Source organism: Malania oleifera, chromosome 8 (assembly GCF_029873635.1).
Source record: "Malania oleifera isolate guangnan ecotype guangnan chromosome 8, ASM2987363v1, whole genome shotgun sequence".
Lineage (NCBI taxonomy): Eukaryota > Viridiplantae > Streptophyta > Magnoliopsida > Santalales > Ximeniaceae > Malania > Malania oleifera.
In genome coordinates this window covers 12,341,186-12,365,635 of record NC_080424.1, presented here as the reverse complement: position 1 = coordinate 12,365,635, position 24,450 = coordinate 12,341,186, and the positions used below count along the sequence as shown (strand labels likewise).

General features: G+C 34.4%; 1 long non-coding RNA gene across 1 annotated transcript; it reads right to left on the bottom strand.

Annotated features, from left to right (window-relative positions):
* Positions 1–785: 785 nt before the first annotated feature.
* On the bottom strand, positions 786–24,450 carry LOC131161734 (uncharacterized). Its single transcript, XR_009138611.1, has 2 exons — positions 24,291–24,450; positions 786–994 (listed from the first exon to the last, which is right to left on the bottom strand). It is a non-coding gene; the product is annotated as an uncharacterized LOC131161734 (long non-coding RNA).

Here is a 24,450-nt window from a genome sequence, read left to right as displayed (position 1 = left end):
TATCCTTATTGTCATATGTTCCTATACTTTGGTATTAATCATCCTTAAGTTTGCAGAACCTAAAACCTAATACTCTAATACCACCTTGTGACGCCCTGAACCCACTAGGTGGGACCCGAGTGCCACGTGTTCCATTCACCTGTATCTGATACCATAACCTCAACCACATAGCGGAAATAATAACAACTTCTCAATAATATACTAGAGTTTCTACATATATATAATCTCAAAAGGTATTCTCCAATATCTAGTATTCACAAACATACATATATACATCTTAGAAAACTTAAACATACTACAACCCCAAAAATATATATACATCCAAAAGTCTATACCCTTTCTCTCTTTCTCTTTCTCTCTCTCTCTCTCTCTCTCTCTCTCTAAAAAATGCTACACTAGCCTTGAGCTCACTGAGCTCGATCACGCAGAGGTCCTTAAAAAGATGAAATTCATATCGGGTGAGACACATCTCAGTAAGTTAGAATAGATTAACAACAGTGTGTGGCTATCATGAGGTTTGTGTACAAATATATAATCATCATTTACAAATTTATCACAGTTATGAAACCATTCTCTGTCCCTACTCACACACATGCAGAATATTTTACCAATGAGAGTTCCCAAGGATTGGAGTGATTATCCGCCCATACAAGTAGCATCCCTCTTGTAACGACCTTCTATTTCTGGGGTTTTTTATTTTATTTTATTTTTTATACTATAACATTTAACATGCTCTGATACCATACTGGATTAAACCCAATCATTAACCTAAGCAGAAAGAAGCAGAAATCAAATAAACATATCCATATATAATTATATACAATACCAGAGTGCTAGAATGTATCCTCAAAATACACATATATATCAGTTTTCCCAAAACACCCTCAACTGGCTAGGGTTATACAAAAATATTCCTACAATACTCACTTCATTGTTAGGGCAATACTAAAGCCCCTCTATCTGCGAGCCTGGTCTGCTCGCCTACTTGGATCACCTGAAAAATGATTCAACACTAAGATGAGCCAACGCTCAATAAGACGAAATATGCTATTACTAGTGTGTGACAAATGAGCTACAATATTATGAAAATTTGTTTCTATATAATCATGTATAACTGGATATGTAAATACAATACAAGTAATAAAATCCACCACCGTTTCTATGTTGCTTAACATAATAGTATTGTAGGTTACTATTCAAAATACTTCTAATGTACATAAGTATATTCCCTGTTTCTATAAATTTGTATACACGTAATAGTAACTGAAAACTTTCCCTGTGGATAACTGTGTGTCATGATTTAACTCCTCATGACAAGGTTGTGCAGCCCGTAGGCGGGATCTACACTGGCTGGCAGACCAGTGTAAATCACTATACTCCCTCGGTCTGATATGCTCTTCTCAACCTATATCTGATGGGGAGCTTGTCCACGTCTAGGGAACTATATGATTGACCTACTGCCACGTATTATCTAAATAGGTGGTTGCACTCATAACTGAGATATATGTAACTACGGTACCATGCTCTGTAACTGTATAGTCCAACAGGGTCTGATACTATATAATATATTTCTATATACAACTATCTGATTTACCATGATTCTAAAATAACTGTATAAACCATGACACTAAATAAACTGTAACTGTATCAACTGTATTTCTGAACTGAACTGTAATTCGTACGTCATGGTACTGATAACTGTATAATCATAACACTGAAAACTATAAAATCATGGTATTGAAATTCGTATAATCATGAACTGAAATTCGTATAATCATGGTACTAAAAACTGTAAAACATACTCCCTTACTATTTTCATATTCTCAAGCCACACAATAATTTAATACATAATATTCATGATTAATAAACTGTATAATGTCCTTCTGTGAATAATAGACTGGTAAAAATAAATATTTCATACTAAAAATCATTTTAGTACTACCTAACATAGCATATTTCCCTTACCTGACTACTGGAAAGCCCCTATGGTTTACTGGCCTAACACCCGCAGGGCCTCCAACATAACATCCTGAAAACAACATTTTTCAGAATAGAATATCAATATTTCTTTGCCTACATCATTTCCTATAACTGTCAGAAGACTAAAAATTGACTAAAAGACCTTATCCTGAATTTGGGATGAATTCAAACTTCATTTCATCAACGATCCGCTCCGGCAAACTTGAAGAGAACTCCACCAGGAACGTTGTGGTGGCTTCAGATCGTCGATCCGGTGACTAACGGGGCCGAAATCGAAGAGAGAAGAGAGAGGGGCCGTAGGAGAGAGAGAGAAGCACTAAATTTGAATAAAAATTTGAGTTTTCACTATTTATAGGGTCAGATTTGTCGACGGGACACGTCACCTCGTCGATGAGTCCTTCAGTAAATTTGTCAACAAACCTTACCCTTCGTCGACGAAATTCAGAGTAGCCCAAATCCTTCTCTCGGTATTTTCTTGTCGAACGAGGTCCTGAAGACCTTCATCAACGAATCCTTGTATTCGTCGACGAAACCTACTGCCTCCTTCTGTTCCTGTTTCCATTTCTCTCCATCATTATTATTTAAATACTATTATTCTTCGGGTCACTACACCTCTGCTCTGATACCTTATGCAACCTATGGCTACAACTGAAGCATATAAGGGCACTTACCTTACTCAGTAAGCCCTTAGGTGGATAATTTATCATAGTATACACACACATTTACACAACTATTTATTGGCAGAAGTTCCCGAGAATAGGGAAGATTACCCGCCCATACAAGTAGTTTCCCTCTGCCTTAGTACGTTACACAACTCAGTATGGCTACATCGGATACTAATCGGGGCACTCGCCTTTCTTAGCAAGCCCTTGGGTGGAGAGTATACTTCACCCCAAATAAATATGATACACCAATATATAATACATTTACTTACTTTACTCTATATCCGTCATCTCTGTATTGCTCATCTTTTCATGTTCTCGGTATTTCACATCATATAATTCACTTTCACATTTCACATTTCTCTGATTTCATGCACGTGAATTTCACTTCCGCATTTCACATCATCCACATTTCACATTCACATTTCGCATTACTTTGATTTCATGCTACTCTGCATTCACATATTATGTTCTCATATTATTTATTGGTTAAATTAAATAATTATGCATTTAGAACTCACTACTGGATGGATAATCACTCTCATGTTTCCCCCCATGAAGGGTTGTGTGGCCCAAAAGCTGAACTTAACCCTGGTTGGCCCACCAGAGTTAAATAAAAAAATAACCTCTTCGGTCTGTAAGTCAGATTGGCATTCCTACACTAGTTTAAAATCCAGGGGGAATCTCTACCCTACACAACACAATCGACCATCCCGTCTCCACACTCTTTCTAAGACAGGTGGGTGCACTAATCTCTACCAAAACCACATGCAACAGTACTGTGCCTCACTATGGTCTACTAGAGTCCTCAAATCATACATTGCAATTTAACATTCATATCCTACTTTGATTAACAATACACATGCAACATAATCCCAATACATTTCAGTATTTCCAACATGTCATACATATATATATATATCACAACTCAACTCAGTATTTTCATTTTACTCATGCCACACATTTCAAATAATACTAATAATTTATATCATTTGAAATAACAAAAGCCAACCCATGTTCATCGTTCAGATTACTGAAACTACACATTTAATATCCTTCACAATTATCCATAAAATTCATTTCTTTCCACATTTCATTTTCACAAATAATAACTATAGCCCTAAGCTCAGAAACCACAATTCAAATGGTTGGCTTTTATTTGAAAACTCATATGCTAATCATATACATTTACATACTCATAAAATTTCCATTTTAATTGGTGAAATTTACAAATCTATTGGCTTAATTTATTCCCCTTATCCAGTTTCCAAAAACTACGCCAGCAGGGACCCCAAAATGATGCCTACGGCGCTCACCCGAACCTTGATTCAATAACTCTAATTTAATCAAACAACCCTAAATAAAATACTATTTTAACATTTTATAGGCCAATAAATTCCAAATAAACAATTAAACTCCCAAAAATAACCAATTTTCTTAATTCCCTAAATCTCACCCTCTCTTTGGATTGGTGCCTAGGCCCCCCAAATTGAAAATTTGCTCTAACCAAAATGACGACGATCGAGACTAGGACCCCGTGGTGGTACCCGATCGTCGATTTAGCTGAAGATTTAAGGAGAAATTGAGGAAAGAGAGGGAGTAGACCTTACCCCAGGAGTGGTGCCTACGTCGCTCCTACGACAAATTCGCTCCAGTAGGAATGTCGGTGGCGGAGATAGGAACCCAATGATATCTTCCATTTTCCGATCAACTGAATATTTGCCGAGAAAAAGAGGAAAGAGAGGAGGAGAGGCAGAGGAGAAAGCGGAGAGAGAGACGCTGCCTGAGAGAGATTTCCAATTGAAATCTAAAATCTCTTAAAACATTAAACTTCAGGAGTAAGTAATGTGTATAATATATATATTATTATATTATAATATTATATTATGTCATATTAATATATTATTATATTATAATATAAAATTAATAATAATAATAATATATTTATTTAATAATTTATTAATTTAATTTAATTTTTTTTTTAGGATCACTACAAAAATAAAATGGGTGAAACTTAGGATAGACATTATTAGAACAAGTGAAATTATAAATAGAGATTAAATTCTGTGAATATTAGGAACATAAAGAGTATTAATTAATGTAAAAGGCTTCGAGGAAGAGGGAAGAGTCATAGAGCCAACATATGTGACTCACAAACTTGATCCATCGCCAATGACGACCTCATCTGTGCCATCATACTCTGAGTGAACAGAGAGATTGGTAAGATAGGAGGTGATATTGTGAGAAACAGTAGAATCCACGAGCCACTTTTTGTCGGTGGACCCATTGGTAGTGGCATAATGTACATACTTCACTCTTGTAGCCAAGCAACAAGTCTTGGCTGAGTGTTCCACTTTGTCACATAACTGACAAATGATCTAGGGTTCACTAGGCCCCTCCCTGCGATTATAGCGACTAGAGTTGGGCCGACGCTGACCATAGGAACCAGTGCTAGAACGTTGGTTGCGGTTGAATGTGGATGTAGTAGTGCAGCGCCGAGTGCTATTAGCAGTGGCAACAAGGGTGGAATTAGAAGTGTCAACATGTCTCATGTAACTTTCATGGCCAACCAGCATATCATGAAGCTCCTCAAATGTAAGAAAAGTCTTACGTGCCCAAATAGGCATTGCAACCTCATGGAATTCAAGACCAAAACTGTTGAGGACATATAGAGTAATGTCATTTGCTGATATGGGAGAGTTAATCACAACAAGTTCATCAACTAAAACCTTGATGGCATGGAGATACTCCGAGACCGAGTGGGACTTTAGCTGAATGAGAGTAAACTCCTCCTTAAGTTGCATAACACGAGTACGTGAACAATTGGCACACAAACGTTGCAACTTAAACCAAGCATCATGAGCAGTGATTGAAGCAGCAATAAGCAGCATAACCGGTTTGGAGACAAATGTAAGGATAGTGTGAAAGATCAGCTTATCTTGCCCGAGCCAATGCCAGAAACACGGATTGGAGGCACTTGGAGAAGATGAATTGGAAAAGGAGGTGCTGGTAGAAAGGGTTTGTGATGGACAGACAGTGGTACCATCAAGATAGACCTGGAAGTCATAGCCAATGAGCAATGACGTCAATTGGGCGCGCCAAGAAGGAAAGTTGGAAGGGGTCAGCTTCAGAGGAAGCTGGGAGCCAACATTGATAGCAGCAAGAGGAGTGTTGCCACTGCCAGGAAGCTTGAAAGTGTTAACAATAACGGACTCAGAGGAAACAACAACCATGAGAGAACAAAAAAAAAAAAAAAAAAAAAAACTTGTTAGAGAAAGAGCTCTGATACCATATAGAGAATGCTAAATACTTCATTGATATGGAGATGTCTTATATATAGGATTTGTACAACGTATAGTTGTTACAAATTCAAAAGTATTTAAATACCAAATCAAGATGATTCTAAACTATCAAATACAAACAAATATTCAAGTGATACAACTAAAGAATCCTAGGTTATCACAGACTATCAGATATCAATCAATCTTCAACTGTAATGATTCTCGGCAATTCAGCAACCAACAGAATCGTCGACGGTTTTCTCTTGAAATTTTTTTTTGTTTGAAACCGTCAAAGCAACCATCGAAGGGTATATAGAAATCGTCAACGGTTCTTTGGAAAACTATACAATTTCCTTTATAAGCTTAAGTTGAGAAGGAGTAATTTTTTAAATGGTTAAAATTTTCAAATGCTTTGCTATCATAAAAAAGGCGCAGAATACTGAAACTATATATTATGATGATTTTCAAAACATTGAAGAAATACTTAAGAATGTACCTTGAACTAACATATGCATTTACAAATGCTTTGACAAACACATTTTAAATGCATCAATAAATGGGTTTCTAGATGCTTTGGCTAATGTTTATTTTAAATGAGTTTCTAGAAGAATTTCAATGATATATTTAGCTTGATCTAGCAAATCAACTCATTATTTGAATTCTTGATCTATTATTTCCTTAATTTTGGATTATTTTGCTAATTTAAACAAAAGCATGGGTAAGTTGATAATGTAATCTAGCTCAAATTTTTCTCTAACTTAAAATGATCATTGGAGCTAATTTGAGTTCTTAGAAACAAATTTCTTGAAGCAAATGAGCCTAATGAATCAAATTTGAGCATTGTAATTGATTCTATTTGTTGAACATTTAATTCTTGTCATTGTTAAAACGAAAGCTTTCTACATTTTCTAGATATACAATTAGTTTGTGCGTAAAGTGCATTAAAGAAAAAATGAGAGAGAGAATATATTGTCGCAATAACTCAAACGTGAAAATGCTCGACATTTCTAATATTCACTAAGAGATCATTATTCAGATCTTTTGTTCTCTAATAAATAAGTTTACTACGTTATTTTATATCGTACTCAATCTCTTATAGGCCGAGAGTGCCTATAAATCTCTCTAAATTCACTACATTTCACAAGAAATTCCTTCAAATTTGTACTGAGTGGGTAGGTCACTTGAAAGAAAAACAGGTTCCTTAAAGTGCTTGATAGCACATGGCTTTTTAGTTAAAAAGAAAAGTATTTTGTAAGGACAAGTTGTTCATTTCTACTATGATTTGCACTGTTGTGACTGATCAATTGATTATAGTAAAATCTTAAGCTAGTTTGGAAAGTGGATGTACGTCACGATTAATCATACCACTATAAAATTTGGGTGTGCTTTTCTTGTTTGAGGTTTGATTAATTATTTTCATAATTTTGCTTCTTTTACTTGTGATTTGGTTGATTGAGTATTTGCATATTTTTGCCATCATCCATTCTTGTTTCAGTTTAGTTTAAGAATATTAAAACAAACAAAATTTTTTATTACCTAATTCATCTCTCTCGTTATGCTAGTGTAGAACCAGCAATTAACTTTCAACATAAAATTAATATACATGAAAATTATATTTGTTAATAAGCATATTTTTTATTAACAATTTAATTATATTAAAAATAACATATTTGATTTATATTAATGTTACTTGACATTTTAATGCTTTTCAATTAACAAATTAGTTAACAATGCAAATGTTGTCTAATTAACACATCAATACACATTTTTAACTAAAATTTCTCATATTAATTTTTAACATTAACTTTGATTACATGTAGAAAACTTAATTCTATAACATTTCAAAGTAACTAGAGTAAATAAAATATTTTTAATTAAAAATGTAACATAGTAATTAAACATAAAATGTTAATATTTGTTAAGTTTGTTAATTAACATCAATTATATGTTTATATTTTCAATAAAAAAAATTATGTAATAATTGAATAACTAATTTCCAATTTTTGTTTTTATAAACAATATATAATTAATTGCCAAATTTGGTTTCTATAAACTTAAAATAAAAAGAGTCAAAAGTATAAATTGGGGTAGAGGAGGAGAAGGAAGAGGAGGCAATATCATCAGAGGATGAGGATGAGGGCAAATGTAATTTCTATGGGGAAAAAAAAAAAAAAAAAAAAAAACACAAACAAATCTTGTGACTAGGGGATTAATGGTGGTGGAGAAGGAGAAGGAGAAGGAAGAGGAGGATGTTGCGATGATGGAGGAGGCGTTAGTGGCAATGGAGGAGGATGTTACAATAAGTATTTTTTTAAAGATGTTCCAAACAATTGTAATTTACTATCTATATTTATATTTTATAAGTGTAACATAATTTGAAGAAGAAACATCAAACTAGCAAAAAGAATCCATTTTCATATCATCAATTTAGAAACATGAGAATTTGAGGAAGTGAAACAACAAATACGATAATGTTTTGAGTGTGAAAGTAGTGAACATACCAATTTCTAACTAATATAACAATAAATACAAAACCCGCATAGTTGGTGAATCAATCGATCAAGGCAATTCCACAAGGCAAGCTTCGCACACAAATCCTCAACAAATACCATTGCCATTTCTAGGCATCCCATCAACCCCCTCCACTCCCCATTCCTCTCCTCTATTGAGTAGTGTCACAATCCCAATTTCCCCACCCTTTTGCCAAAAATAACACCTACTCTAAAAACCTTGAACTTGGTTGATTTGTGAAAGCATGAACCAAAACATTTTTGGTGGCATTGTCCTTGCCTTGTTCCCCACAAAGATCTCCAAATCAAACTTTAAAGCAAAAAGCATTCAACAAGAATGATGATTTCAACATATTAACTATTAGAATTTGATTCCTAATTCCATCGACTAAGAAACATCATTTCAAAGTGTCAAACATGTGAATTATGGAGTCACTCGAGTGTACAACAAAAAAGATTAAACGAGCTTCTCCATTGTGACCCAATATTGCAAAGCCCATAGAAAAATCCAAACTTAGATAAAGCTTTTATAAGCTAGTCACCAAAAAACAAGCTCATTCCAATTTTTTTTTTATTGCAGTTTACTTTTTTAAGAAATTTTAAACATGCTAAGATGAAGGTGAAATCATTTAGTTTTTAAACCGGGCGTTCCTTTATTTCTTATACATTTACCTAGGTCTACAACATGCCTCATATTTGAAAGATCACATGGGTCACAACTGCAATCGTGGTACTTGAAAAGGTTTGTTTATTGCTATACAATATATTAACAACTCCTCAAATCAAAGTTTGAATGAGGATAAGAAAATAGAATTGAAAAATCATAGAGCTTGCAAGGTTGAAAAACCCAAGTGTGGTCTTGGCAAAAATTAGAATATAATGTATCAATGGAGGCTTTAACCTTGCAGCTAATAAATAAATATGAAGATTCCAAAGATAGCAATCTTGTTAGTGATCCTTGATTTTAAAAGAATCCTTAGCATATGTTCATCTAAGTCTACCATATTCCATTCATTTGCAACTGTAAGCTTAACCTACATTACATGTTTTAAAAATATATTATGATCGATGATTAATTGTTCATAATGTAAAGTACAAATCTCAATTTTTTTTTTTTTTACAGAAAGTCCAAACCTCAAGTTGTATGCTTGCACCTTACAAGAACACATCATTCCTCGTCATAGTAATTGATATTTCCTAGTTGACCAATTTGCAAGTTTTGTGCTATTTCTTGGGTCCCCGATTGTGTTGAACATGCCCAAGGTTTTTCAAATGGACCCCTCTCCCACGTGCGTTGAGCTATATCTTGAACTTCTCTTAGACTAACACTTGATCTCATCATCATTTGTACTGTCAATATTTTTTTAAATTATCTCTCCACCTCTTTACATCCAAATGTCATCTTGGATCAATTATCCTTCTACTAGCCATGGGGCTGAAGGATAAAAATTACATTTGTCTCTCAAAAGTCATGATTGAATGATTACTCTTAAATATGCACCTTTGCATGTTATAAATTAGGGAGTTGATTTAAAAAAAAAAAATTTTTTTTTCAAATAATTTTTCTATCTATGGAGTTTGCATAAGCTCTTATAACATTGTCAATTTTTTTTTTATTTGATATGGTAAACCACTTCCAAACTTGGGAGATTATTGTTTCGTTGATTCATCATTCACAATGAAAAAGTCAGTATTGTCTCGCATTCATTGATCTGATTCAAATTCTCACATCATTCAGATTCAAGTTGGCTTATTTAGTGCCACTCTTCGTCATTTGCTATTCTATATTGTCATTGGTTGGTTTAGCATTATATCATTTAACAAATGAATCTATTTTCATATTATATTATGTCACCATTGTTGATACGACATTCAATATTTAATAATTGATTTTCTTACCATACAACATCATGACATCATCTTTTTTTTATGACATGGGAACTCCTGCCACCAACGAGCCCTTTAGACTCCCTGGTGCGACACCAAACCCCCAGGGCAACTACCTTCCCCCCGGATGCGCCGCCCATGTAAATTCAAATGTGGTCACAATTTACTCATAGCTAGGTTGGACTTCACTCAACAATCATATTTTCCAAATTATCATCACCCAATAATTTGTTTCCTATATAACATTGTATTTCGATTCACTAATTTGACACTATCTCACTCAACAATTATAATTTACTATATATATTGTCACCTATTACCATTATGCCATTCAACAATGTAATTTTCTAAATACATCCATTATGTCATCATTCATTGATTTGACTTTAGGTTAAGCAAAAATTTAATTTTTACACCAAACAACATTATGTGGTCATCTATTGATTTGGTATTATGTTAGTAAACAACTACGTTTTTTACGACATTATGTCATTATTCATTGAGTTGAAAATATCTCATTCAATAATTGCATTTCTCAAATGGCATTATATTTTATCTATTGGTTTTTTCAAATAATTACATTTTCACATTATATGATACTATGTTATTATAAGGTCACTAGAAATTGCATGTCATTTTCAAAGGAGTGAGAGTCCTTGACCTTGATTAGAGGGCATGTTGAGCTATGATCTCTGGACCCGAGACTAGACGCCTCTCTCGGAGATCTGGATTTGATTCTCACTCTGGAGGGCTATGGTCCTTTTCAGCACCTAGCACTTGATCTAGATGCTCTTATATGAAGGGATTGCCCTAAGACTTAGTCATTTCCCTAATAGCAAAGTTCATAGTTCTTCTTCCTAAGGTGAAGGTGGAAGCTAGTATCAGTCCATTTCGGCCGACTAGTATATCTTATGTGGCATATAAAGTGAGAAGAAAGTTCCTTGTGAATGATCAAAAGATAGCTCGAAAATTCAATCAAAGAATATGCATGTGATTCAAGGGGGAAAGCAAAGTACATGAGATTGCTAGATCCTTTTGCTAGACAACGGTTTTTATTTTATTTTATTTTATAGATGTTGCGGGATAAACGTTCTTTGAAAAGGTTGTGACAGTGCCTAGGGTTGGTTTAAGCGGGAAAATGATATGTAGTTGTCCAACTATTTTTCTCTTTAGTTTGCACAATCTTCTTTTTTATTTATTTATTTGATTGTCTTGACTTAACCCAAAAACAAAATTCTACACGTCTAACATGTAGCAGTCTAATCAAAGAAATGAACAAACTAGGGTTGTTGTGAGCACATAATTTTTGTATGAACTAACTTTGAACTTCAAAATTTTTACTTTTAAGTAACAAGAACCACTTTTAATTTTCTTAAAAGGGAAAATTTGATTCGATTTGAGAAAATATAGGTAATTCTAGTTCAAGTATACAAATTCATCACAATAATTGCAAATATTCAAGGTTGGCCTAGAGTTGAGGCACAGAAGGCCAAGTGGGATCCTGATGCTCGCCAAGATTTATTTTGCATGATACCTAATTTGGTCATATGGTTATGGAAGTCATGGTTTTTAAGCCTAGACTAATAGCCAACCTGGTGAAGCCACTGGGTCAGTCGAATTGATTGGATCGATGGGTCAAACCGGTGATGTCAGCATATTATATATACATAGAAAATAATAATGATATTGATAATAATAATATTATTATTATCAACATCACCAACATCATCCTCATCATCAAAGATAAAATTATAAATATGTGGTTAGACTCATAAATATTTATTAGTTAAATTTAATTAGTTATAGAAGAATTAATTACTAGAAATAATTTAGACAAAATTTTATATTTTATATTTTATGAAACATTCTTAAATTTTATGAAATAGTAGACACATGTTAAGAATAAATTGTTTATATATAACACTTGTTGAGAAATTATGCACATCCCAATTGTTGGCTCAGTGGTATAACAACTCTTCCAAAACCACGAGGTTGTGGGTTCAACACCCACCTTATGCAAAATCGCTACATTTTTTCCCCAATTAAATGACAGTTTGGTCAACTTGCCTAGTTCAATGGGTCCAACCAGTTTGCCTCGAGTCGCCTAGGCCTGCTCGAATTAGCCTTGGTTCGTCACAAAACCGAGTTAGTAGAGTCACCCAGATTGGTGAAGTGATTAGGTCAGACTGGTCGATCAAATCTAGGTTTTACAACTATGATGGATGTAAATCACATTGAGCTAGTTTTTAAGTGATTTGGTAGAGAGAATATTGTTCAATTGTAATTTAGAATAGAAGATCTCATGCATTAGGGCAAGACTATTCTAACCCTAGCTCTATATAATGAGGCTTTGGGGGAAGAGGTAGGAAAGGCAAAAAATGTAGAAAAAAAAATCCTTGAGACACATAAGGAGAATATGAAGAGATTGCACATTTAAGAGAGTAGAGAAAAACCTAGAATTTTCTTAATTGGACATAAAAAAAAAAAAAGTAATCTAAATCTAGTGATTCTCCTTCCCATCCTTTATGAGTTAAATCTTCACATTAATTATCCCTCTCATCCTCAACATTTACTATCAGCTTACTCTCCATGCATGCACCCCAACACGTATTGGAGCCCATCCATGCATGAATATAAAGAGAGAGAGAGAGAGAGAGAGAGAGAGAGAGAGAGAACATGAGTACTTATAGTAACTCTAACATTGAGCTAGTAGATATCACCAATTAGAAAGAGAACATGAGTTATAGTAACTCCAACATTGAGCTAGTAGATATCACCATGGTTAGATAAGAACTCCAAACCATTGGTTGTTATAGAAGCATTAACTTTTTTTTTTTTTGGGGGGGGGGGGGTGTTAGATGGAAAGATACCATAGTTGTAGATGCAAGCCTCCTGTGTTGCATGCAAAGAAGAGAAAAAGAAAATAAGCTAGGAAGAAAGAGAGGAATGAGAAAGATCCTTGAGCCATATACACAATTGGCGGCTATGGAAAAGGAAGTAAACATTCGACTAATCAAGGAAGAGTCATTTAATATAAAAAATAAATAATGATAGAATTGAATTGGACTAAATAAGAGCCCCTCAATACGAATGATGATAGATATGAAACCAAATAGAAGGAGACAACTTTGATATCGTATTTGGTGTTTATAATAAATTCAAAAGTTCTTGATAACTTGGTGTATCCACTACATGACCATTTGAGTAAAATATGTCTTCAGTTAACTAATTGCCAGACTCTTGGAATAGTTGAAACCATACCTAATCAAAAAAGGATATTATGCAAACACATTTCAAGTAGTTCTTTGGCGGATTGGTGGTGGATGCTAGCATTCTAAGGTAGCAAGGTAGCAAGGGTGCGCGTAAATGCATCTATGTGGAGGAGCTCCCTTGGAGAAATCCTAGTAGAGAGGGGTCTCAAGTTACCTCCTTACCTAGGTTTCTTTGAGATATTTTAATTTATCTTTTATTTTTTTAATTGGATTATGTGCTAGTTAAATAAGAAAGGTTTGGATGAAACCAAATGAATTCATTTTTTTGTTTAAATATATTAGCTAAAGAATTCCATTTTTGTTTAAATATTGGCTACAGTTGTTGGTGTTGTTGTGGTGGCCGTTGTTATTATTCCTCTATTTGCCATATAAAAATCCAAAAAATTGCAAAAATGCCAATTAATAATAATTAAAAAAAAAAAAAAAAGGTTAATCTTCCTACTTGTTTATTTGGCTTGCCTGATTTTGAAATTTAAAAAACCACATAAAAACTGATAAAAATAAAAAATTTCTTTTTATATGAAATATTGAAATTATAAATTAGTCCTATAATTAAATATAACATATTTTAGTCCGTATACTTTAATTTAGTACAATTAATGGCTTATACTTTAATTTTATTCAATTAAAGTTGTTATATAAAATAATTTGATAGTGTTTATGTAGAGATCTGGAAAAATAATAATAATAATAATAGTAAAGGAAAGGGGAAAAATCGGTTTGGTGAGCTCAGGAAAAACCGTCGACGGTTTTGACTTATCGAGAGCAATAAAGGTAAGATAGTAAAAGTGGTTTGGTTAAAAACCAAACCGTTGATGGTTTTAGGGAAATCGTTGATAGTTTTGTCCGAGAATCTCTCTCTCTCTCTCTCTTCAAATTTCCTCCCAGAACTCAGCCAAATCGAAGGATGAATGCCATTTCAAGGTCCTAACATCGATCCTTAGCAATTTAACGAGAACAAATTCGTCGTTTGGGGATCTTAGGCTCCACTCCAGGGATAAGATAAGAGGAATAGATTATGTCAGTTAGTTTTGGAAATTTAACCGATAAAATTGTAGTACATGATTATAGGAATAATATATATAAGTTTTTCTGAATATTCAGGCATATGGAAATGGAAATTGTGAATTATTATTATATGTATGTTTTTGGAAAATCAGGTATTTTGGGGTTTGAGTAAATCTTAGAGATGACTATACGTTTATTTCTCAGGAAAATATATTTTCCTAAGAAGGTTATTATATTATAAATTATCACTCAAATTGTGTGGCATGAGTAATGAATATGTTATTGCATAAATAAACATGTTAGAACATTTTATGATGATACATAACAAGTATGATTTTATAATGATTTTTATAAATGTTATAAATATTATGGAATCATGATATGACAATATTTAGCCAGATTTATGATATGACAGTATTCAACCAGATTTATGATAAGACAAGAATTATACATATTATGAATATGACAGGTTTTATGAAAATGAGATCAAGTTACAGTTTTATTATATATGAATAGTATTATATGGTATAAGAACCCTGATGGATTAATTATGTTTAGAACACGGTACCGTACCTAATATGATATAGTCAGTGCCACTACACTATTCAGGAAGTGTTGGTGTATGGATAGTCGATTTAGCCAGAGAAGAGTAAAGTACCCCCTGGCAGTCTGGACCAGACTGAGTAGGCCAATCGTACTTATAGACGCGTTATGTTTGCCTTAATGTGATAGGCCAGCCATTACTAAATCCCACCTTCAGGTTGCACAACCCGATCATGTGGGGTTATTACATGATGTTATATGATTGCCCATTTAGGGGAAAATTCTTTTATTTATAAATATAACAGATGATTTACGTATACAGAGAAACTTATTACGATAAAGTATGCTTATATTGAAAAGTATATATTTTCCAAACATATATATATGAGTACAGATTTACATGATTTATCAGTTAAAGTTAATTATTAACAGGATATGTTTATGATACACTAAAACTTATGTTGCCACACACTGATGATAACCTATTCCATCTTACTAAGAGGTGTCTCACTCCAATAACTTTAATATTTCAAGAAATCCAAGAAACTAAGCCTAGAGAGCTCCAAGGCAAGGCTTAGATATTGTAATTCAGAGTAAGTATTAGTGAGACATGAATATGATTTGTGTATCATGGGACGTATTGTAGTTCTGAGGAGATATGTATGTAATTATGATATATTAGAACTCTGGTATTGTGTTTGAGGTTTATATATTTATGCTTCCACTGTGTTGCTTAATATGAGTTATGGATAGGTGTCTCGGTACCCCATTTTGGGTATGGGTCTGTATAGTTATGGTATCAAAGATATACGTAGGTAGAATAACACTCTGGGTCCTACTGGGTATGGGGCGCTAGAGTTGTGGTATCAAAGCCTAAGTTGTTAAGTTCTGTAGACTTTAACAGATAACAATACCAGAGTATAGGAATGGATCTTGATGAGGGTAGGAAAAGGGTAGATCGAGAATTTATAAGTCATTATTGGAGGTTAAGATTGGAATTTGGGGTTGTCTCGCAGCCTAGAAGCAGGAATTCCGTGACGGTTTCTGTGATTTTCCTGAAACGACACTTTCAGGAAAGTTATGGCAAACTATCGTTGGTTTTTGTTTCTGAGCGGTAAGATTGAACCTTAAATTAGGAACATGGACGTTAAGTTGGTTGGTTGTATGAGGATAGAAAGCATTTTATGGTTTCTTAGTTAGATGAATGTACCAGTCGTATTATGATAAAGAATTCTAAGATTATTCTTTATCATATTTTCAGGATGGACCCTGGGGGTAACAACGTAAATACTTGAGGTAGTAGCAATGTGGGGACTTCTAGCATGGGTGGCCGTGATTCTGATCAAGTACTGCGTAGTGTAGCCTAGCAGGTCATGGTAGAGATTGCACAGAACTCCAAGGGACAGAGTTTCCCACCAACTGATCAAGGTTGCATGATAGAACAATTTACCCGTATGAATCCCCCAGCTTTCTCAGGAGGAGCTGACCCATTTGTTGCAAAAAACTAGGTCCAAGAGATTGAGGAAATACTAGTAGTCCTTCCTTACACCGATGAACAGAAAGTTTTGTTTGCCACTTTTAAGATGATTAGGGAGGCTAAGCACTGATGGAGATCAGTGAGGCTATTAGAAGAATAGAGGCTAGAACCCATAGCTCTGACCTGGAATCATTTTAAAGAAATTTTCTTCGATCGGTACTTCCCCACTACCACTAGGGATGCTAAAGCAGAGGAATTTCTGAGCTTAACCCAAAGGCACCTGACAGTCCAGCAGTATGCAGCTAAATTTGTTGAGATGTCCCGTTTTGCCCCGTATATGGTGTCAAATGAGGTGAAGAAGGCGAGGAGGTTTGAGAAAGGCTCGAGATAGGGGATCTATGAGCAAGTAGTGACTTTCCAGGTTCAGAATTTTTCAAAATTGGTGGATAAAGCAATGGTGATAGAAATAACAGATAAATGTAGGGGGTACATAATAAGAGGAAAAGGCCTACGCCTCCAAGATTTCAAGCAAGTACAAGTCAGGGTCCATGGAAGAGGAACAGTAATAGTGGGGGCTAAAGATAGGAGATAGGGAGGCGAGTGTATCAGAGTAACCAGTCATATCCTACTTGTCCTAGATGTAACAAGAGGCATGAGGGGGAATGCCAAGCTGGAATGAATGTTTGTTATCAGTGTGGTAGACCTAGTTACATGGCACGAGATTGTTGTGCACTGCCAACTAATGTGCCTGTTCCTAGACAAATCTAAGGAAACAACCAGGAACCCCGAGGTAGCCAGCAGAGGAACACCGCTCAGGCACGGGTTTATACACTTACTCCAGAGGATGTAAAGAATGCAAGAGATGTGGCGACAGGTACTATTTTTGTATTTTCAAATAAAGTTGTTGTGTTGTTTGATTATGGAACAACACATTCTTTTATATCTCTGGGGTACATCAAATTATGTGGGATAGAAATTCAGCTATTAGGCGCCTAATTATCTATGGTCACACAGACAGGAATAGTAGTGGTATGTAGAAAGGTGCTTAAGGGCTATCCAGTGAATATTCAGGGAAGAATACTACCAGCAAATCTAGTAGTATTTGACATGCACGAGTTTGATGTGATTTTGGGAATGGACTGGCTAGTTGCCAATTATGCTAGTATTGATAATTATAGAAAGAAGCAGTGTTCAGACCTCTTAGGGAGTAGGAATATAGGTTTATTGGGTCGTGTGTGCGTTCCTCACCACAGATATTGTCAGCAATGCAGGCAAAAAGGCTACTACTGGAGGGATGCCAGGGGTACCTAACTTGTGTGAAAGATGCACTCGAAGGAGAATTAAAGTTTAAAAATATCCCAGTAGTGAGGGAATTCTCTGATGTATTCCTAGAGGATTTTCCTGGGCTGTCTCCTGATCGTGAGGTAGAGTTTGCCACTGACTTACTCCTAAGGACGACACCAATTTCTAAGGCTCCTTACAGAATGACTACAGCAGAATTGAAAGAATTAAAGGAGTAGTTACAGAAATTACCAGACAAGGGATTTATCATATCTAGTGTGTCACCTTGGGGAGTACCGGTTATGTTTGTTAAAAAGATGGGTCGATGATGATGTGTATCGATTATCGGGAGATAAATAAAGTGACAGTTAAAAACAAGTATCCACTTCCTCGTATAAATAATTTGTTTGACTAACTTCAGGGAACACAAGTTTATTCTAAGATTGATCTTCGATCATGGTATCATCAGGTGAAAATCAAAGCAGAGGATGTTCCAAAGATGGCTTTCCGAACTAGGTATGACCACTATAAGTTCTTGGTTATACCTTTCGGACTGACTAATGCTCCTGCAACATTTATGAACCTGATGAACAAGATTTTCCATGAGTATTTAGATTAGTTTGTGGTGATATTTATTGATGATATTCTGATCTATTCAAAGAATCTTGAGGAGCACAAAAATCATTTGAGGTTGGTACTCAGGTGCTACGGGAAAAGAAACTTCATGCTAAATTCAAGAAATGTGAATTTTGGCTAAAGAAAATTACATTCGTTGGACATGTGACATCCGGGGATGGAATTTCCGTAGACTCGAGTAAGATAGAAGTGGTAGTGGATTGGGTGAGACCAAAGAATGTTAAGCAGGTCAGGAGTTTCTTGGGTTTGGCAGGGTACTACCAACAATTCGTGGAGGGAAATCATCAAGCACTCATTGCTAGTTTGGTAATTCAACTAACTTTACTGGAGATGATTAAGACTGCTTAGATGAAAGATACAGAGTTAGTAAAGATTATGGATGAAGTGCGGAGTGGACTGGAGACATATTTTAATATTTCACATAATGGAGTTTTGAGGCTCCGTACCAGACTATGTGTACCTGATGATGTTGAAATTAAAAGAACTATTTTAGAAGAGGTTTATCGTTCCCTTTATACAGTGCATCAAAGGAAGCACTAAGATGTATAGGGATCTGTGAGAATATTTATGGTGGAATAATATGAAGAGAAAAATTGCTCGATACGTAGAGCAATGATTGACATGCCAGCAAGTGAAAACTGAACATCAGAGATCGACAGGACTATTGCAACCACTTCACATTCCCGAATGAAAGTGGGAGCATATCTCCATGAATTTCGTCACAAGATTGCCACCAGCACTCCAAGGGAAAAACGTCATTTGGCTAGTAGTTGATTGTTTGACGAAGACTGCCCATTTTTTTTCCGATCAGAGTTAACTACTCCATGAATAGGTTGACAGAGTTGTATATTCAGGAGATAGTTAGACTTCAGGGCGTGACAGTGTCCATCGTATCAAATCAAGACCCACATTTCATGTCCCAGTTCTAGAAGAGTTTACAGAGAGCTTTGGGATCTTAGCTAACATTTAGCACAACATTTCATCCCTAAACTGATGGACAGTCAGAGAGAACAATTCAGATACTGGAAGATATGCTGCGAGCTTGTGTACTGGATTTTGGAGGGAATTGGATTTAGTATCTGCCACTGGTGGAGTTTGCTTACAATAATAACTAGTAGACCAGTATAAATTATCACTCAAATTGTGTGGCATGAGTAATGAATATGTTAGCGCATAAATAAACCTGTTAGAATATTTTATGATGATACAAAACAAGTGTGATTTTATAATGATTTCTAAAAATGTTATAATATTATGGAATCATGATATGACAGTATTAAGGCAGATTTATAATATGAAAGTACTCAGACAGATTTATGATATGACAGTATTAAGCTAGTTTTATGATATGATAGTATTCAGATAGATTTATGATAAGAAAAGAATTATACAGATTATGAATATGATAGGTTTTATGAAAATGAGATCAAGTTACAGTTTTATTATATATGAACAGTATTATATGGTATAAGAACCCTAATAGACCAATTATATGATTGCTCATTTAGGGGAAAATTCTTTTATGTATAGATATAACAGATGATTTACATATACAGAGAAACTTATTACGATAAAGTATGCTTATGTTGAAAAGTATGTATTTTCCAAACATATATATATATATGAATACAAATTTACATGATTTATCAGTTAAAATTAATTATTTATAAGATATGTTTATGATAAACTAAAACTTATGTTACCAAACACTAATGATAATTTATTCCGTCTTACTAAGAAGTGTCTCACTCCAATAACTTTAACATTCTAGGAAATCCAAGAAACCAATTCTAGAGAGTTTCAAGATAGGGCTTAAATACTGTAGTTCAGAGTAAGTATTAGTGAGACATGAATATATTTTGTGTATTATCGGATGTATTGTAGTTATGAGGAGACATGTATGTAATTATGATATATTAGAACTCTGGTATTGTGTTTGGGGTTTATATATTTATGCTTCCGCTATGTTATTTAATATGAGTTATGGATAGGTGTCCTGGTATCCTGTTTTGGGTACGAGTCGGTATAGTTATGGTATTAGAGATATACGCAAGTAGAATATCACTCCGGGCCCCACCGGGTAAGGGGCGCTATAGTTCATAAACTGTAAAGTGGGAATTAAGAAGGTCCCTTTACCTATAGATTAGTTGGGTCTTTGAATATTGTTACAAAAAAGATGATATGCATGTGCATGCGCACACATGTATGTATATAATTGCTTGAATTATTAAGGAGAAGCCTTTACCGCTATAATGAGAAGCCTTTACAACTACTCTCTCTCATTTAGGGACTAAAATAGATTCTATTTAATAGTATAGGAACCAACGTATGTCTCTCTCTCTCTCTCTCTCTCACACACACACACACACACATTTAGGGATTAAAATAGATTCTATTTAATAGTATAGGCACTAACTTATGATTTTGCTCTATAATATTGGTTTCTTTGGAAACATTTGAGTTGTTAATTTCCTTTAATTCAATTTATTAGTTATGTGCATTTTGTTTAGCAATTTATGATCTAGGGTCATTGCTTATAGATTCACTTAGATGTTTCTTTCTATTTTTATCCTATGATTGCCCTACTTGTCTTTAATTCATCTTGTTCATTAATTTTCTTCCCCCCACCCAAAAAAAAAAGATCATTGGAGTGTGTTGTGGCAGAGACTAAATTTGGTTAAACCTTTTTTAAAAGGGGATTTTACACACTTCTAGGGATTCATTCAGAGTAATGGAGAAATCTTAGAAGATGTTTTCAAAAGTAATGTTTCCATTTTGAACTTGATGTCTTGTATGTTGCCCTTTTGAATGAGATTTTCATTCTTGTTAACCATCTTTTTGGCAACACATAATTTTTTGAATTAATTCAAGGACGACAATTTAAAGAGGGCAAACTAGCACTTTTTTTTAGTATTTCATAATGTGAGAGAACCTTTATGTATCTAATTATATTATTGTGAGAGATACAAATGCATTAAAGGAAGGTATTCAATGTTCCAAATAAAGGTTGATTATAAAGCAGCTGAGTAATTGAAGATCATCATTGGTTAACTTTAAAATAAGTTAATTAAATATAGTTAATGGAAATAGTGTCGAGGAGCCTCTAATACCCTTTCCTTCTTATAGTAGACCAACCCTACATATTTTATGCCTCAAGTCAAGGATTTCATAAATTAGTCATTAATTAGGTGACCAAACCATATCCATATCGAGGTTAAATAAAAAGTTAAGGCAACTCCATTGAATTTAGAGGTATATGAAAGCCTATTTCCACAATTTTTTGCCATTTGTTTAGAGTTAGATCTCCAAACCATATGTTATGACATAACTTTTTGCATAGTCATAGAAATTCATACTTTGCCTTGTGATCTTAAATCTACATTCATTTCCTTGCTTTCTTATTGCTATCAAAGCAAGTCTTGATAACTCAGATAAGTGATCAAAACTATTAATCAAGCTTAGTGACAAGTTCAAACACTAGAACAATGTGATTATGGTGTATGTGCTCACATGCAAAATCATGTAGATTCTAAACTTTTCACATTGTTGGTTATGTCCTTCACCCCATCATACTTCTTGATTTGACATTATCTAGAGTTCTTTGGCAATGACACTTTTACGATGTATCAAGTCTTAGTATGTTGTGAGTAGAGGTGAACAATAATTACCAAATTCAAAAAACCAAAACAAAATCTGAATATTTTAGATTTCAAATAGATGTTTATATTTGAATTTGTTTTTTTTTTTTTTTTAAATAAAAATGCAAGAAGAATATTTGATCTTAACAGGAGGATACAAAGAGTTCAAAGGCCCAAAGACTATAAGAAAAACAACAAATCACAAGAACAAACTTAACAAGAAGTACAACTTGCACTAACTACCAATATTAGTTCCATAGCATCTTCACTAAACTTTAAAACACACTTTCTAAATAGTAACCTTAAGTTGTAACCATTTCATTCATGAATAAGCAACTACTTCCAATTTTCCATATATGCTAGACAAGGGTAGCCAAATTAGTTTTGCTTTACCAACATTCCTTCTTTTCCCCAGGTTAGTAAGCCACAACAACTCCCATTCCATCTAGAGAAGATTTTATGAAGCAAAAAGAAATAGTCAAGAATATATTGTTCTTGAAAATGAATATTCAAAAAATAGATGATCTCTACTCCCATCTCCACAAATGCAAAGCAAAAAATTCTTCTTTTGTTCTCTCCCAGCCAAAAACTATATCCAAAGTAGAAATTTTGTTCAAAGGCCAAAGCCTATAAGCGAAACAACAAACCACGAGAACAAACCTAACAACAAGAACAACTTCTGCCAACCACCAATATTAGTTCCATAACATCTTCACCAAACTTTCAAACACATTTTCTAAAGGGTAACCTTAAGTTTTAATCATTTCATTCTTGAATAAGCAACTCTATATGGTTTTCCATATATGATAGACAAGGGTAGCCAAATTAGTTTTGCTTTGCCAGCATTCCTTCCTTTCCTGAGGTTAGTAAGCCACAAGAACTCTCATCCCATCTAGAGAAGATTTTAGTGAAGAAAAAGAATAGTCTTAGAATATTAAAAAAATGGATGATCTCTGCACCCATCTCCATGAATGCAAAGCGGAAAATTCTTCTTGTTGTTCACCCCAGTCCCCTAGCCAAAAACTATATCCAAAGTAGCAAGTTTGTTCTTTGTGGCTAGCCAAAAAATGACTCCATGCCTTGGAATATTTGTTTTAAACCAAATTCTGGACCACCAAGGAACCTTAGGATAGGATGCCTTGATTTGATTCTAAGCCAAGGAGAAAGAATAAACTTTTGAAGAAGTTGCAATCTGTTGAACTTTATCTTCAACATTAATATCAGGAAGTCCTCTAGTCTGCTCAATAACACTAACTACTCTAGGATTCCTCAATGACTAATTCCAACTCTGATCTTTGTTAACGTCTTAAGTCGTAGCTTTCAGAGAAAGGACAAATCAGTACATTACTTGTACCAAACTTGCTAACAAATGGACTCTGGGGATGCAACTATCATAAAAGAAATAGGCCTTCCTCCCATTTCCAATTTGGGCTTGAGGCATTTATAAACATCATCCCTTTATCTTTAAAATCTTCCTTAAAAGTCCATGAGGCATTTGGTGGAGGTTTTATTGCCCAAAAGCTTCTATCTTTAGTTCAATTGTCAATTTTGGATGAAACTAAACATAATGGAACCAATCATACCCCTAGCTTTACAAGTATTAACTCACATTTCAAAACATCTAGCTCATTGCACAACCCAATTGAGGTTGGGCATCTTCATGTTAATTGATTTCTTAGCCATGTAAGCATGTCACGCTATGAATTGGGTTCACTTGGAGATCTATTAGTTCCAGGGACTTTCATTGTTAGGTTTCTCACATAGGATGTCAATTGATGATGCAATACTCGAGTCTAGCAGCTTGGGTAGGTCAATAAACTTGGTAGTATAAGGTCCTTGCTAGAATCTTTCAAAATGGGGAGGAGAACATGCTTTGCAACAGTTCTCTAATGGCTTGACAAAAAGGCTTGGGAAGACAAGCAAGAGTATATACCATTCTCTCACATGTGTGCTTTAATTCCAATATGTATCACCTTATTTATAGTTGTTAGGATGTGCATCTACTTTAGGAAATAAGCATTGGTGCGGAGCAAATTTGATGTGCTGCTTTTATATTTGGCCCATGTATCTTGGCACAAAAAGTTGCTTAATTAGAAATTAGTTAGCCAAACTGACCTCCATTTCTCCATTTTGTTTAGATACAGTCGCCCGCTTAGCTGCCATAATATTATCTTCATCAAGACTTGAGAATCCTTGTTCATTTAGCTCAACTCATCTAACCTCTGCAGACATGAACGCCCTCACTTTTAGTTTGGTTGACCTTTGACCAAACTTG